Below are 14,218 nucleotides of genomic sequence, written 5' to 3'. Positions count from 1 at the left end.
GCCACCCAAGACTTAGCCAAAACCCTCCTCCAGCTCTCCTGAAGCCATTTTAGGCACTCAAAGGGGCTCAAAGTCCTCCTCAGAGCCTTCTCCAGGATGAACAGCCCCAGGTCCCTCTGTCCTTTGGGATTTGCAGCATCAAACCTCCCTAAACCTGCAAGTGCAAAGCCTGGCTCCATACAGGAGGCACAAACAGCCCAAGGCACAGCACTGGGTCAACACAGCTACAGAAACCTCCTCAAAACCAGGACTGGTTCATTCCTAGGGATGATGCTGGACAGGCCCCCAGCCTGGGGCTAGATGAGGTCATGTTCTGTCTAGAATATTCCTGGAGCAGGCACAGAGGGCCATGGAGATGCCCTGGGGTTTGGAGCTCCTCTGCTTTGGAGCCAGGCTGGGAGAGCTGGAAGTGTTCACCTGGAGAAGGCTCTGAGGAGATCTTTTTGTGGCCTCTCAGTACTTAAAGGTCTCTTTAAGAAAAATGTGGACAAACTTTTTATCAGGGCCCATTGAGATGGGGAAAGGGTTGATGGCTTTAAACTAAAAAAGGATCTATTCTGACCAGATGAAAAGAAGAAATTTTTCATGGGTAGGGTGGTGAGGCACTGGATCACTGCCCAGAGATATGGAAAAATCAAGATCCAGCTGGGCAGGTCTCTGAGCCACTTGGTGCAGTGCAAGATGTCCCTGCCCATTGCAGGGGGTTGGACTGATGACATTCAGGTGTCCCACACAACCCAAAGCATTCCCTGGTTCTGTGATTTATCAAACTGTACTGTAAAAGGGTATTTTAATGTCTGAACTGAGATCTCCCCACCCAGGACCTCGAGTGCCCCAGAGAGGCAAACCAACAGAGGCTGCTTTCACCCTTGTGCCAAAATATGCACACGAGCAAGAGAACACAATTTATGTCCAGTGCAAATCAGCAGATTTCCTCTGACTGGTGCTATTCAGCCTGCTGTTGCTGAGCAACGGGGACATTTTGGCAGTACCATAAAGAAATCATACACACAGAACCGAAAAACAACAAAAGATGAAGGCTATGTCCCAGCCATTTAGAAAGATTTTGCACATCATTCAGAATTAATTCTACATTTCACACTATCCAGTGAATTTATTCTTCCCATCACCTCTCAGGAAATAACAGCTATTTGGAAATTTGACATGTAAGTCAGTCAGAACATGCATATTATGTTTTTTCCCATTATCGTTCAAAACACTGTCTTTGCTAACAGAACTAATTTATCTTATTACTGAAACTGGGGGTTTTTTGGTGTTTTGGGGGGGTTTTTTTGTTTGTTTTTTTGGGTTTTTTTGGGGGGTTGGGTTTTTTGGGAGGTTTTTGGTTTGTTTTTTTTTTTTGGTCTTGACATCAGATAAATACTATTCAGATCTTCCTTCTTTTTCAAGCATTCTTTTTTCAGTGTTGTTTCTGCTACACAAGTGATACCAGACTCATAGGAAACATACTGAGCAGAAATTTTGGGGTATTTTCCTGGACTACCTCCCTCCCAGTGCCAGCAAAGAGATGTCATTGTGTTTGCAGTTCTGACAAGAAATACTTATATAAATAAAATAAGTAAATACTATTAAAAGTAATACATGGTGGAGAAATTAATAAAAACCAAATAAACAAACAAAAACATAAATTAAAAAGTAAAGTTTAAAAAAATCCTAACTACTGGGAAACATCTGCTGGGAGTCACATTTTATCCAAAAGTCTAACTCAAATGAACTGCCTGACTGCCACTTCCTAAGCTGCTCTCATTGATGATATCTGATGTGCATAATTCTCCACAAGACTCCAGTTTCATGTCAAGTGCTCAAATCTGGGGAAATGCAACAATGCAATGTCCTTTATCTGATCCTCCCAGCCTGCTGCAGGTTCTGTTTGGTTTTACTGGGCTGCACATGAAATATAAACAGTATAAAGAATGCTGGTGTTGATAATTATCTAATCTTTTGAATCTTGACACTAAGTGAGAAGGAATTTACACAGAATTTGGCCACAGCTGGGCATAATTCACCTGCCAAGAAAGATGCTACCCACGAGGAAGCAGGACTGTGCATTGAAAAGATTATTCTCAATTATTTCTTGATTGTTTCCCTCTCCCTCATTCACTGCATGACAGGTGAATTGTTGGGCACAAATTAACATCTTTCTGCAGTTTCTCTTTGTCTTGCCGTGGAAAACTGCCTTCAGGTAGTAAGGCCTATTTTGTTACCAGCAGCTGAGCTTTTTCCAGATTTGGAATGAGATGAGGAAACTGCACAACTCTCAAAGCAAATACACCTCGATGACTTAGGGCCCTCACTCTCCATGTTCTCAGAGGCACAGATAGACCATGGTAATTAATTTCACATACATTGAAACAGAAACTGTTTAAACAGGAGTTGGAGGCCTTAATATTTCAGGGATATGGGTCAGAAGGATCATTTTAGGTCTCCAAAGATGCTTTACTTGCAAAGGGGCTGTGAAGGTTGAGTTACTTACCTTGAGATTGAGGCCTGCTATCTCGCTATTACATTCTATGCACAGCAGAATCATAAAACAGAATCACAGAATGTTAAGGTTGGAAAATATCATTGAGTTCCCCCCAGCACTGACAAGGCCACCACTGGCCCATATCCCCAAGTTCCACATCCACACAGCTTTTAAATCCCTCCAGAGATGGGGTCTCCACCACTGCTCTGGGCAGGACCAGCCAGGGCTGGAAACTCTTTGAATTAATAAATTTTTCCTTAATATTCAACCTAAACCTCCCCTGGTACATCTTGAGGCTGTTTCATCAAAGCAAAATTAAAAAAGAAAAAAAAAAAAACCTCATAATGTTCACCATTTAGGTTGGAATATACCTGTAAGATCACTGGCATTAGGATTTCCCATAACAAATTCAAACTCTTAGAAGGGAGCAACAAAATCAATCCTGTGAACAAACAGAAGCACCTGTGAGGGAAATCACAGCCCAGTTGTATTTGGAACACTGGAGCAGTTGTTTTTATTTTTAGGGCCAGTGATGTCATCAACGGTATTTTTTTTAGTAAAATAAGACTACATATGTGCAGTTGCAAAAATGGAAGTTCAAACAGTTTTTTAGAAAGTCTGTATTTTTTTTTCCTTTTACCACTCATGATAATATATAGATTAGAAGAAAACCCATAGAAGCCATGGTCTTAGGAAACTGACTAACTACAAATCCCTTCACTTTAGATTAAACATTCTTGGATTGGTCATCAGTTTAATCGGATAAATCTGGGATCAGTGGGAGGTTAAGGATCAGATTTGCTAACGAGAACACTTAGAGAAATAATTCTAGGAAAAGCGTGGCCCTGGAATGGTGCACTGGGAAGGAAAAGAAAGAACTATTTCAAGTGGAATTTTCCAGCAAACCATCCTCGTGCCTCAGTCACAAAGTGGCTACAAAACTCATGGTAGTGTACAATTTTGGTGGGGGAGAGTGTGACACTGTAGGAAAGTGCCAGTGCAGAGGAGGCACGGAGATGCTGCCAGGGCTGGAGCCCCTCTGCTCTGGAGCCAGGCTGGCACAGCTGGGGCTGCTCCCCTGCACAAGAGAAGGCTGCAGGGACACCTGAGAGCCCCTGCCAGGGCCTGCAGGGGCTCCAGGAGAGCTGCCCAGGCACTGGGGACAAGGCCTGCAGGGACAGCACACAGGCCATGGCTGCACTGCCAGAGGGCAGGCACACATTTTGGGATGTTGGGCAGGAATTGGTGGCTGGGAGGGTGGGCAGGCCCTGGCCCAGGGTGCCCAGAGCAGCTGTGGCTGCCCCTGCATCCCTGGCAGTGTTCAGGCCATATGAGGATCCGGGATTGTATCTCCCATTGGATTCACTCCAGCATAACCGAACACATCACTTATCTCCAACTCTCCTTTCTCTAAACTGTGTGGGTGACTCAGCCCTGCCCACGTACAAAATACCTTAGAACACAAACTCTCCTTCCCCAGAGAGAGAAATGCCACTCAACAGCAGGCGTCCTGTGGTGGTGGCTTAGCAACCAGAGGCAGCTCTGTGTAGCTGTTCTGCCAGGCACCATGAGCAGTGAGCAAGCTTGCCACACACAAAAAAAAAAAAAAAAAAAAAAAAAAAAAAAAAAAAAAAAAAAAAAAAAAAAAAGTTTTGTCCACAGAACAAACAAATCACCTGAGGGATACTGAATTTCTGTTCTTTGCCCCAAGATACACCTCCTGTTTTTGTCTGTCCCATCGTGAATGGCTCTTTGAGCCATCACTCCCTTTTCCATTTCCCCAGTCCTGGATTGCTCACAGTGCATTGGTGGTGGTGCACATGGTCACCAACCCCTCTGGGAAAGAATTCTGACTTCTCCACATCCCTAAACATTACAAACCCACTAATCCTTGACATTATTTACCCACAACACCTCCAGTTTCTCCTAGAGCTTATCCAGTGTCTCCTTTCACCCACATTCTTTCACTGTCCATCTGCAGTCATCCATGGGCAGGATCCTCACTGGGGCTCACCCCAGCCCAGCTGCCCTCAGCAGCTCCTTGGAAAGTACACACCATCCACTTGCCTCCTAAAAAAAAAAAAAAAACTCTAAAGACACAGAATTCCATTTCTGTGGGATGCAGAATGATAAAAATCATGTAACCTGACTAAAGGCTCCACAGCTCCAGTGACTTGCTCCATCCAGGTGCAGGATCAACATCAGGGATCTGGGAAATCAACAAAACCATCACTGAGGCCTTCAGAAAGGGCAGATTATGTGTGATTTGACCACCTTTCAACCTCATGATAGAGAAGACACTTTTAGATTACACTAATTTTACTGGAAAATGCAAAAACAAACAAACAACAAAAAAAAAAACAGATTCAAGAAAAAAAATATTCACATAGCAGTGCAACAGAAGACCAAAACATAATGGGGTTTTAAATAAGAGAGCACAAGATTACACATAGCCAAAACATGAGTGGTACAGTTTTGGGATTAATTTGCCATGTTATAGCTTTATTTCACTAAACGTGAATGCTGATTCAAGGCAGAGAAAGAAGATAGAATAGGGCAAATTTGAAAGGGCAAATTCCCCTAAAATGCAAAATGAGAGATGTTTGGCATGGCTTCAAGTAGTTGAGGGAGTTGCAGATGTGCTGAGGGACAGTGAAGGGGGGTGTCACAGAAATTAGTGACATCTAACAACTAATGTCCTGCTTCAGACACGGGCTGAGTGAGACTGAGACATCTACCCACTGAATATCAAAGGCTTTTTTCACTATCACAGACGAGTTAAATTTTTTTTCATATTTTGCCTGCAGTGGAAATCCCAGAAGAATATTTTCCCACTGACTCGTACACCTGAAAGCAGAACTTGTCTCTCATCCTCAGCACCAGCAGGTGCCAAAAGAGGAATTAGACACAAGGGGTGCAATCTGCACAGCTCCAGCCTAAACTCTGCTGAGACTTTTTGGGATGGTCCTTCACAGCAAATCAAGCCATTTCCATTTCCCAGTGCTGGAAATCTCAGCTGTAAGCACATCACTCCCTCCACTGCAGGGTGGGAATTCTGCAGGGAACACACCATCCAGGCAAAACCAGTGCCACCCTTCAAGCTAGAACACGTGGCAGGCCTGGGGATTTTGAATCCTAAACAGCTGAGGAGGAATGTCCACAAGAATGCCATGCAGGAAAGTCACATTGTCCATACAACAATGCTTCTCCCAGAGGAGCCTGCTAACTTGTATGCTGCAGGTTTAGGTAATAAATCTAACGAGGCAACAGAAGCCCCATTTGTGATGTGACTGATAATCATGCCAGCAATTTTTGCACATTCCTTTGTTCCATTTTCCTCCCAAAGAATGATGGCTGTGTGTAAGACTTGCAGAAATACGTGATTTTAGATGAAGCTGTGAGAAAGCAACAGAAGAAAAGCACCCAAACAGCCTGGCTTAGACACGTGGGGCTGTTCCAGGGCTCCTCATGCACACATAACCAGATTTCCCACTGGTCACAGGAGGGGTAACCACAAACCAGGACTGGAGAAGACAGCTGCCTACAGGCATGTTACAAATCCATCCAAGATTTAAGTTCTCCTGGGAACTTATCCAAAAGCATTCGGAAGATAACTCGGAATTGTTTATATACTCAGGGAGAAAGGGCAAAACCCTGACTGTTCAAAATAACTGAACCTGACAGACAAATGAGCAATTGTACCTCAGAGGATGTACATGTCTGCTCTTCCTCTCATTGCTAAATCATGGGCTAATCTTTCCACCGTGTGATTATCTGCAACAAAACAATGCTCTTTGTCTATAAGAAATTGGCTCTGTTTCATCAACATGGGTTTAATCAGAAATTCTCTCTATGACAAACTGGCACAGGGTGCCCAGAGCAGCTGTGGCTGTCCCTGGATCCCTGGAAGTGCCCAAGGTCAGGCTGGATGGGGCTTGGAGCAGCCTGGGACAGTGGAAGGTGTCCCTGTCCATGGCAGGGGCTGGGACTGGATGAGCTTTAAAGGTCCTTTCTAAACCAAACTATTTTATGATGCTATGACCTGCATTCCACTCTTTCCAAGCCTGCCTGTGTATGGCCTTAGTCATCACCACAGAAAGAGAAACCTCCTTTCCACCTTAAATGCTGGGAACTGCAACATGGGCACTCCAGGGCCACATGTTTTTAACCCTTTACATGTTTAGGGACACGCTACAAGCACTTCAAGCTGCAGAGTGAATTTCAAACACCCCAAGGTAAGCCCAGACCCTGCCCAGTGGATTGTGGAAAGCTCAGGAAGAGCTTTCCTCCAGGGACTGCAGAGCTTGGTGAACTGCCCTGAGATCTCTGAGGATGTCACATGAGAAGCAGAGCTTTGTGAGAAACCGCCTGCCCTGGCTGCCAAGAAGTGCCATTAACTGCTCTCTCCATCCATCATGTCCACTCCCAACCAGCACAGTCCCTTCGCCACCTGCTTCACCTGACCTCAGCTCAGCCCACCCGTGTTTTATCTGCCCTGCAGCCTGGCCAGGTTTCATTGTGCTGATGCCCTGGCTCCATCCCACCCCACTGTGCTTTAAGGCAGTCTCCTCACAAAGGTCACAACGCATAAAGGGGGCTCAGGGCTGGAGACAAGAGGAATGACTGCATGGAAATGGCAGGCAGCAATCTCTGCAGGGACAGGACCCAGGGAATGGCTGGAGCTCTTCCAGGGGAGGGTTAGATGGGATATCAGGGAAAGGGTGCTGGGCATTGCCCAGGCTCCCCAGGGAATGGGCACAGCCCCGAGGCTGCCAGAGCTCCAGGAGGGTTTGGACAATGATCTCAAGCACAGGGTGGGATTGTTGGGGTGTCTGTGCAGGGCTGTGAGCTGTACTCCATGATCCCGTGGGTCCCTCCCAGCACAGGATCTTCTATGAAATACCCTCATGCAAGGGTCCCTCCTGCCCTCAGCTCCGTGGCTCTGCTGTTCTCTGATGGTGCAGCATCACCTCTCCAAGCCCAGGCTGCACCTCTCCTCCACCCCACCCTGCCACCACGCTTCCTCAGCTTCTCTCACTCTGCCACGCTGTGCCAAGCATCTTCCCTGCCCTGGGGAAGCTTCCCTTTCCAATCCTGCCTGGACAGGAACGCCGGGCTTCCAGCAAGGCCCTGCCAGGGAGCCAGCAGCAACGTGCAGGCAGGGCTGTGAGCAGGGAATGTAAATTGAGGAATGTAAATTATCTATTGTTTGCTCCAACCCGCATGAGGCAGAGAGTTGATATGAACAATGCACTCCCCACAGCACCTCTCCTCCGCCTTATCAGCCCCTGATCTTAATCCCAGGAGTCAATGCCATCATCAATCACTGTTAATGAGAGCGAGCTCCCCCAGGCAGGGGCCTTATCTCACTCTCTATCTCCAGAGCCACATGAGGTTATGTCAGTCTTGCAATTAAGTAAAGGTTACACTGGCCTGAAAGGGTTAGCACCGGCTTTTTTGGGAACGCTGCTGTGCTATCAGAGACCAGAGGAAGCAAAAGCAAAAAAAGGAAAGTGGTCCTCAAACTGAAAGAGAGGTTTAGACTAGATATTAGGAAAAATTCTTCCCTGTGAGGGTGGTGAGGTACTGACTGGCACAGGGTGCCCAGTGAAGCTGCAGCCATCCCATCCCTGGAAGTGCCCAAGGCCAGGCTGGACAGGGCTTGGAGCAACCTGGCATAGTGGAAGGTGTCCCTGTCCATGGCAGGGAGGTTGAAACTAAGTGATCTTTAAGGTCCCTTCTAACCCAATTCACTCTATGGTTCTATACATTCCTTTACATGCTACAGTTCACAGGCTACTTCCATTTTTGGTACTTTCTGATCCAGCAGACCTCAGCACCAACAGCACAAAACCAGCAAGTTTTGGACATTTACACATATTTTGCCACCTATTGCCACTAAATGTTCCATTCTTTACTAGAAATGTTTCCTGAGGTTAAGGTAAAGAGTAAACACAGCGGCAGTAACCCTGATTCTGTGGTTCTGAATTTCTGTGATTTTGATGTAGTAAATCCTCTGCAGCCCTGCTGCCTGCATCAGTCAGAAAACCACACCCACTGAGAAAAACAAACTCTAACAACTCCAATGAAAGTTGAACTGGAAAAAAAAAAGCCCACCACCAAACTGCTCTCTGGAGAACCCCTGCCACAAGGCAAAAATTACTCCTTCTCTTGCAGATCACTCCATCAGGGCAAGGGAAGTTGCTGCGTTCATCTCTCTCATCTAATTCCTGTCCCAGCTAGAAAGGAGCTGATCTTGCACTGACAGGCTCTGCCAAGAACTCAAGTCAAGGTCTCCTGCTCCAACAGCACTTCAGAGCACTGCTTGCTCCTCATCCAGGTCATGTGCTACCTACAAAAATTATTTGTTGTTGTCTCCTTAAAGGCACAAGTACCTAAAATGCCATTAAAACACTCTTGCCTCTGCCTATATCTCAGCTGCAGATTTAACAGCAGCACAGACAATCCTAGGACAATCAGGTCAAGGCTGTCAGTGAATATTGCCTCTGGACACAGTTCCTGGGGAAGAGTGATCACCCAGCCCTGCCTCATTTATTATCTCCACAGCTTGGCTTCAGGTCTGCAGCTCTCCCCCAGCCCTGGCCCAGCGCAGGGGCTGTGGGAGCTGTGCCTCCCCTGACATGGTAACTCAGCACCCAGGTCAAATCCAAGGTCTGGAATTCAGTTCAGGAGAAAATGGATGAAAACCCTCTATGCTATGCTAGAAATTACATAGCAGAACAGATCAGCAGATGCAGTGGTATCTTCTGGACTTTATTCGTTTCAAACTCAAGCTGGGCCATATTTAAGAGCAGAGGTGATCATGAGGTGCCCTTGCAAGGTGAGAAACCTGTGGATGATGCTTAGAACCTGTGGATGATGCTGAGGAGCAGTCAAAGCATTTCTGGAGGTAATGCCAAGTGGAGAAATTCAGCTGAAGTTCAACAGCAAGGGGAAATGGCTAAACAGTCCAGGTTTGGCCATTTGGTTAACAGACCTAGGTGCCAAAAAAAAAAAGCCACAAAACCCAACAAAAAAATATACAAACAAAAAAATCAAATAAGCAAAAGCCATGACAGCATTCTGGTTAAACTTTGCATTTAAATCAGTGAAAACACACAGGGTAGCAGAGCTTAGGAAGGACAAAGGACAAGAGGATAGAACATTTCTCAGAGAAGATGCCACAATAAATGCCACTCTAAAGGGCACAGGATCTCAGGCAAGGCAGGATGTGGGTGGGTGAGTGACAGCAGGAGTGTAGAGTTATTCCACAGAGGCACATCCTAGGGATGTGCCACATTCATTAACACAGATCTCATTCTGAGTGCTTTTGAATCTGTTTGGAACCTGTGAAGTGAGGCAGCAAAGCCCAGATCATGGATCAGACCCACCCTTCCCTGGCCAAGAGTGCTCTGTCAAGGGAAAGTTCGGGATGTGCTTCAGATACTGTGTGGCCTGGTGGGAAAAAACAGCCCACACTCCTTCCCAAAGGAGAGCAGCTCTCATCCCAGAGAAGGGCTATGAATTCTACAACTAGAGGAGCACAAATCTCGTAAATCACTAGCTGTGCCCATTCAGCAGGGAGAGACACAGCACATAAATCTCCAAAGGCTCACTTTCAGTCGGAAGGGTGGGCAGGGACCTCTGCTCTGGTGGCACTTCAAGTGCCTTTGATCAGACACGTCATTTGGATTAGCCTAAAGGGATGTGTGGTGTCTCTACCCTGCCAGCTGGCTCAGGCTAACCCCAGCATCACACAGAGACCAGGCCAGACCCTCTGTGCTTGTTTGGGTGGCAGAATGGCCAGGCCAGGAGAGGACACTCAGTCCTGGTGAGCTGGCATGGCTCTGAGGAGGGCTGGCAGTCCTAAAACGCTCCACAGCTGTCATTTAGCAAGCTGATACAGATGCCCTGTGAGTCAGAGGTCTCTTGGGGCTCCTGCAGTGAGTGGCCACGTCAGCACAAAGCTGTGGTTGTTGGCTGGGCTTGGCACCAGGACCAGCCTGGAGGAGGGAGCACCAGCACTCTCCTGGCCCCAGGATCATCCCCTTAATGGCTCTGACCTGCCTTGGCAGGGGCAGAGCAGAGAGCAGCACTGCTCTGCCTGTCTCTCAAGATCTCCTCTGGTCAGGTTGGGAAGATCCCAAGGTGTGTCTCTATTAAAAGCCTCCTTTCCCCAACTCAGCAGCCGAAGAAAAAGTCGAGAAGTCTTCGGTTGTCATCCTCAAGGTTGTTTATTATTTCTTTGTCTCAAACATTTTCTGTCTGGCCTGCCAAGGTCTGTTCTGCAGGTCAGTTCAAGGCACACCCACCACGTCTCAGGCTGGTGCTATCTTTCATACTAAAAACTACGTATACTATGTTTACAGTTATTTTCCAACACCTATCACCTATGTTAGACAGTGACTTTCTACTCTAAACCAATCTGTGAATGCCAACATCATCCTGAACATGGATGCCAGGGAGTAGAAAGAAGAAGGACAGGGCACGCCCAAATCCCTCCATCTTGGAACCCCTGACCCCCATGTACAGAATTCCAAACCCCCCTGTACCATGCTCCAAAATTGTTCCCTTCACCCTGTGATTGCTACTACTGTGCTACTTAAACTTCTGTGACCTGTAATTCTTCATATAAAGTTGGTAATTAGCAACATGAATTGAGATAGAATTTCCAGTGTCTTTGGCTTCCTGCCAGGGCTTTGAGCCATCCAGGGCATCCAGAGGGATGTCCTGGGTTCCAACACCTGTCTGCAGCTGTGCCACAGTCAGAGCAGGGCACAGGGTGAGAGCAGGCAGCAGCAGGGGCAGAAGGTCTTGAATTTGGGAGATCAGAGCAGCTCATGCACCTCAATGGATGTGACTACATCCAGCTACACCAACAGCTTGGAGAGAGACACTTCCTTTGCCTTTTTCCACTGCCACGCACTGCCCATAACACGAGCTGTTTTTTCATGCAGTAATTGCCCACTAGGTGCAAATTACCCAATTATACACTTAATTTGCTTTGGCTGATGCTCACCAGAGGCAACAAGGGTTCACCAGCACCCCTGCTCCAGCTCCATCAGCCTGCCAGCACAGCTTTGGTGATGGAGCAGCCCCACACTTGGAGCCATGGGATGGCAGGCAGGAGAACTCCCCAGGTCAGGAGCATTGCTGAGGGGCTGAGCAGACACACAGGTAAGAGACTGAACCTGTAGAATTTCAAGCCAGATCAGCAGGAGCTTGAGGCACTGGTGACAGTGTTCTGCAGCAACACCCAAAGCCAGCAAACAGGATCAGTGTCACCAACAACAATGGTGCCTGCATTTTACACCCTCCATCCTTTTCTACTTTCTCTGCTCTGTAGGTTCACCCATAATTTTTTTTCTGCCTCTTTCTTGGTGAGGATGAAGTGGACACAGAGGAGAGATGGGCAGCCCACAGCAGCTTCACAAAAAGTCTCCACTTTCTGCTGCTGACAGGGACCAGACAGAGGGAAAACCCCTCTGTCCTCCCAGCTTCACTCCCCAGGACTTCACAGAGCCAGTCCCTGCAGGGAAGAGAGCCAGCTGTGACAAAACACGAGGATTTGCTTTGAATTTGTGCAGGCTGGCACTCTCAGAGGACCAGGAGCACACATGATGCTGAAATAATTGAAGTAGAAAACCTTGGAGCTGAAACTAAGACCTGAAGGGAGGGAGGTGGAGCACCTGTCTTCTCTCTGGTCACTGAATAAGTGGGTGAATTGTCAGCACAGGTGCAGCTACACAAATAACTCTTTGCTTCAGTCCTCAGTGACAAACCTGGGAGCAGGAGGGATGAGCTCTGCCGTGCTCATCTCCAGCCACACATTGAAATTGGGGTGAAGATCATCACCACCCAACCACAGAGCCATGGAACTATTGAGGCTGAAAAGCCCTCTGAAACCATCCAGTTCATCACAAAACACAGCAGGAATTTCTTAGGGAGGCAGGAGAAATGTCACTATTTGCAGCCTTTAAATTTACTAACACTAAAACCAGTATTTGATAAATATGGAATGCATTCTGGTTTTGGTATTGGACCAGAAGCAGGCTTCCATACTGAAATCTTAGCTACTACTGAAGCACAGACCAGGGAAAAAAGGTCACAGAGTCTGTGAATCATCATAGCCATGGATGATTTTGTTTACAAAATTTTTGGCTGATTCAAATAACTGTAAATCTTTTCAGCTATACATTACGAACTCTGTATTCTAAACACTAAAATGCTTCATTCCAACAGCCATGGTCCAAGAAGAAAATCAGTCCACAGATAAAACTCAAAGGATTTGTAGTTCTGCTCTGATTTACCAGATATTTTTCTAGGAGATGCTGCAGTAAAACATTAAAGAGGAAGAGGATCATACTGGTGTTAACTGCAGCTTTTCTTTACATGAATCATTTATGCTTCACTGTAACAAGATGTTTTCAACATGGATTTCACTTTAATCTTTTACTTCAATCCACTGAGTCCCACTGTGCCACGAGTGGTGAAAGGCTTAAAAAGAGTCACACCACCAAAAACTTCGCATCACAAATAGATGAAATCTAACTGCACATAGGGGAAGAAGGGGGAGGGACACAGAGAAGGCACAAATCACAGATGTGGTAGGGATTACAGGTCTCTTACTTGCTCCTTCCACCACCCTTACCCTCGGGTTTCTCAGCTGCTGCTGGCATGAATTATGTTTAACAGCTACTAAGGATTCAAAGAGATTCAAAGCAATCAGACCACTGGTCCTGATGCTCCCGCTCAAGGATGACCTGCAGAGGGGACAGGACAGGGATCTAAGTGGGTATTTGAAAAATTAACACCCTTGGCTGTGTGGCAACAGGTCCAAACAACCCTGAATAAGAGCTGGGTATTCTCAGAGCCTCCTCCAAAAAGCCTGGGGAAGAAAGAAATCTCTCTCTTCACAAACACTGCAAACACAGGGAAGCAAAGGATCAGGAAGCAGAGGACACAATGCACAAAAAAAAAAAAAAAGCCCACTACTCAAGGTGCCCCTCCCAGGAGATTTTCCTCAAGCTCGGAAGGGAACAGAGGGGCAGGAGCAGGGGTGAAGGTCCAAGGGGAGCCCTGCCTTGCTCCTGGGGTGGGCGCTGGCTCCGGGCACAGGGAGAGCGGCAGCAGCGACCCTGCAGCATCTTATCCTGGCTCCGGGAGCCCTCCAGCGGCCCTGCAGCGGGAATCACGGAATTATTTGGATGGGAGGCGCCTGAAACATCATCCCGTCCCACCACGGGCACATTCCAGGATGCTGCCAGCCCTGCCCAAGCCGTCCTGGGGATGCTCTGTCCCTGTGAGATCGTTCTGGGACTCACCATTCCTCCCTCCCCCTGGCCTGAAGAAAAGGGGGAGGGAGGAATCATCAAGGTGATGAGCATCAAGGTGAACCCAGACAGGGAATTCGTGCCCCAGGGTTGTTAAATTTAGCCACCAGATCGCCACAAGGGAGATGGAGAGGGGAAAACACGAGCAGTTCCACACAGGCTCTGCGGGTGAGCAAACTGTCAATTTGCTAAAACCAAATCCAGAAGGAAAGCAGCAAGTGTTTGCACAAGGATGCTGGGCAAAAAGCTGGAATTCATCTCATTTCTCAGGAGGGAATGAGTCATCCCTCATCGGGGCCATGTGAGTGTGGACAGAGCAGGGTGCCAGGGGACACCAAACCACTCACCCACCAGTGAACCTCGGCACAGTGCCTTCAAAAGAAGAGTGGTTTGGGGTTTT

This window comes from Passer domesticus, chromosome Z (genome assembly GCF_036417665.1).
Source record: "Passer domesticus isolate bPasDom1 chromosome Z, bPasDom1.hap1, whole genome shotgun sequence".
Lineage (NCBI taxonomy): Eukaryota > Metazoa > Chordata > Aves > Passeriformes > Passeridae > Passer > Passer domesticus.
This window is presented reverse-complemented; position numbering follows the sequence as displayed.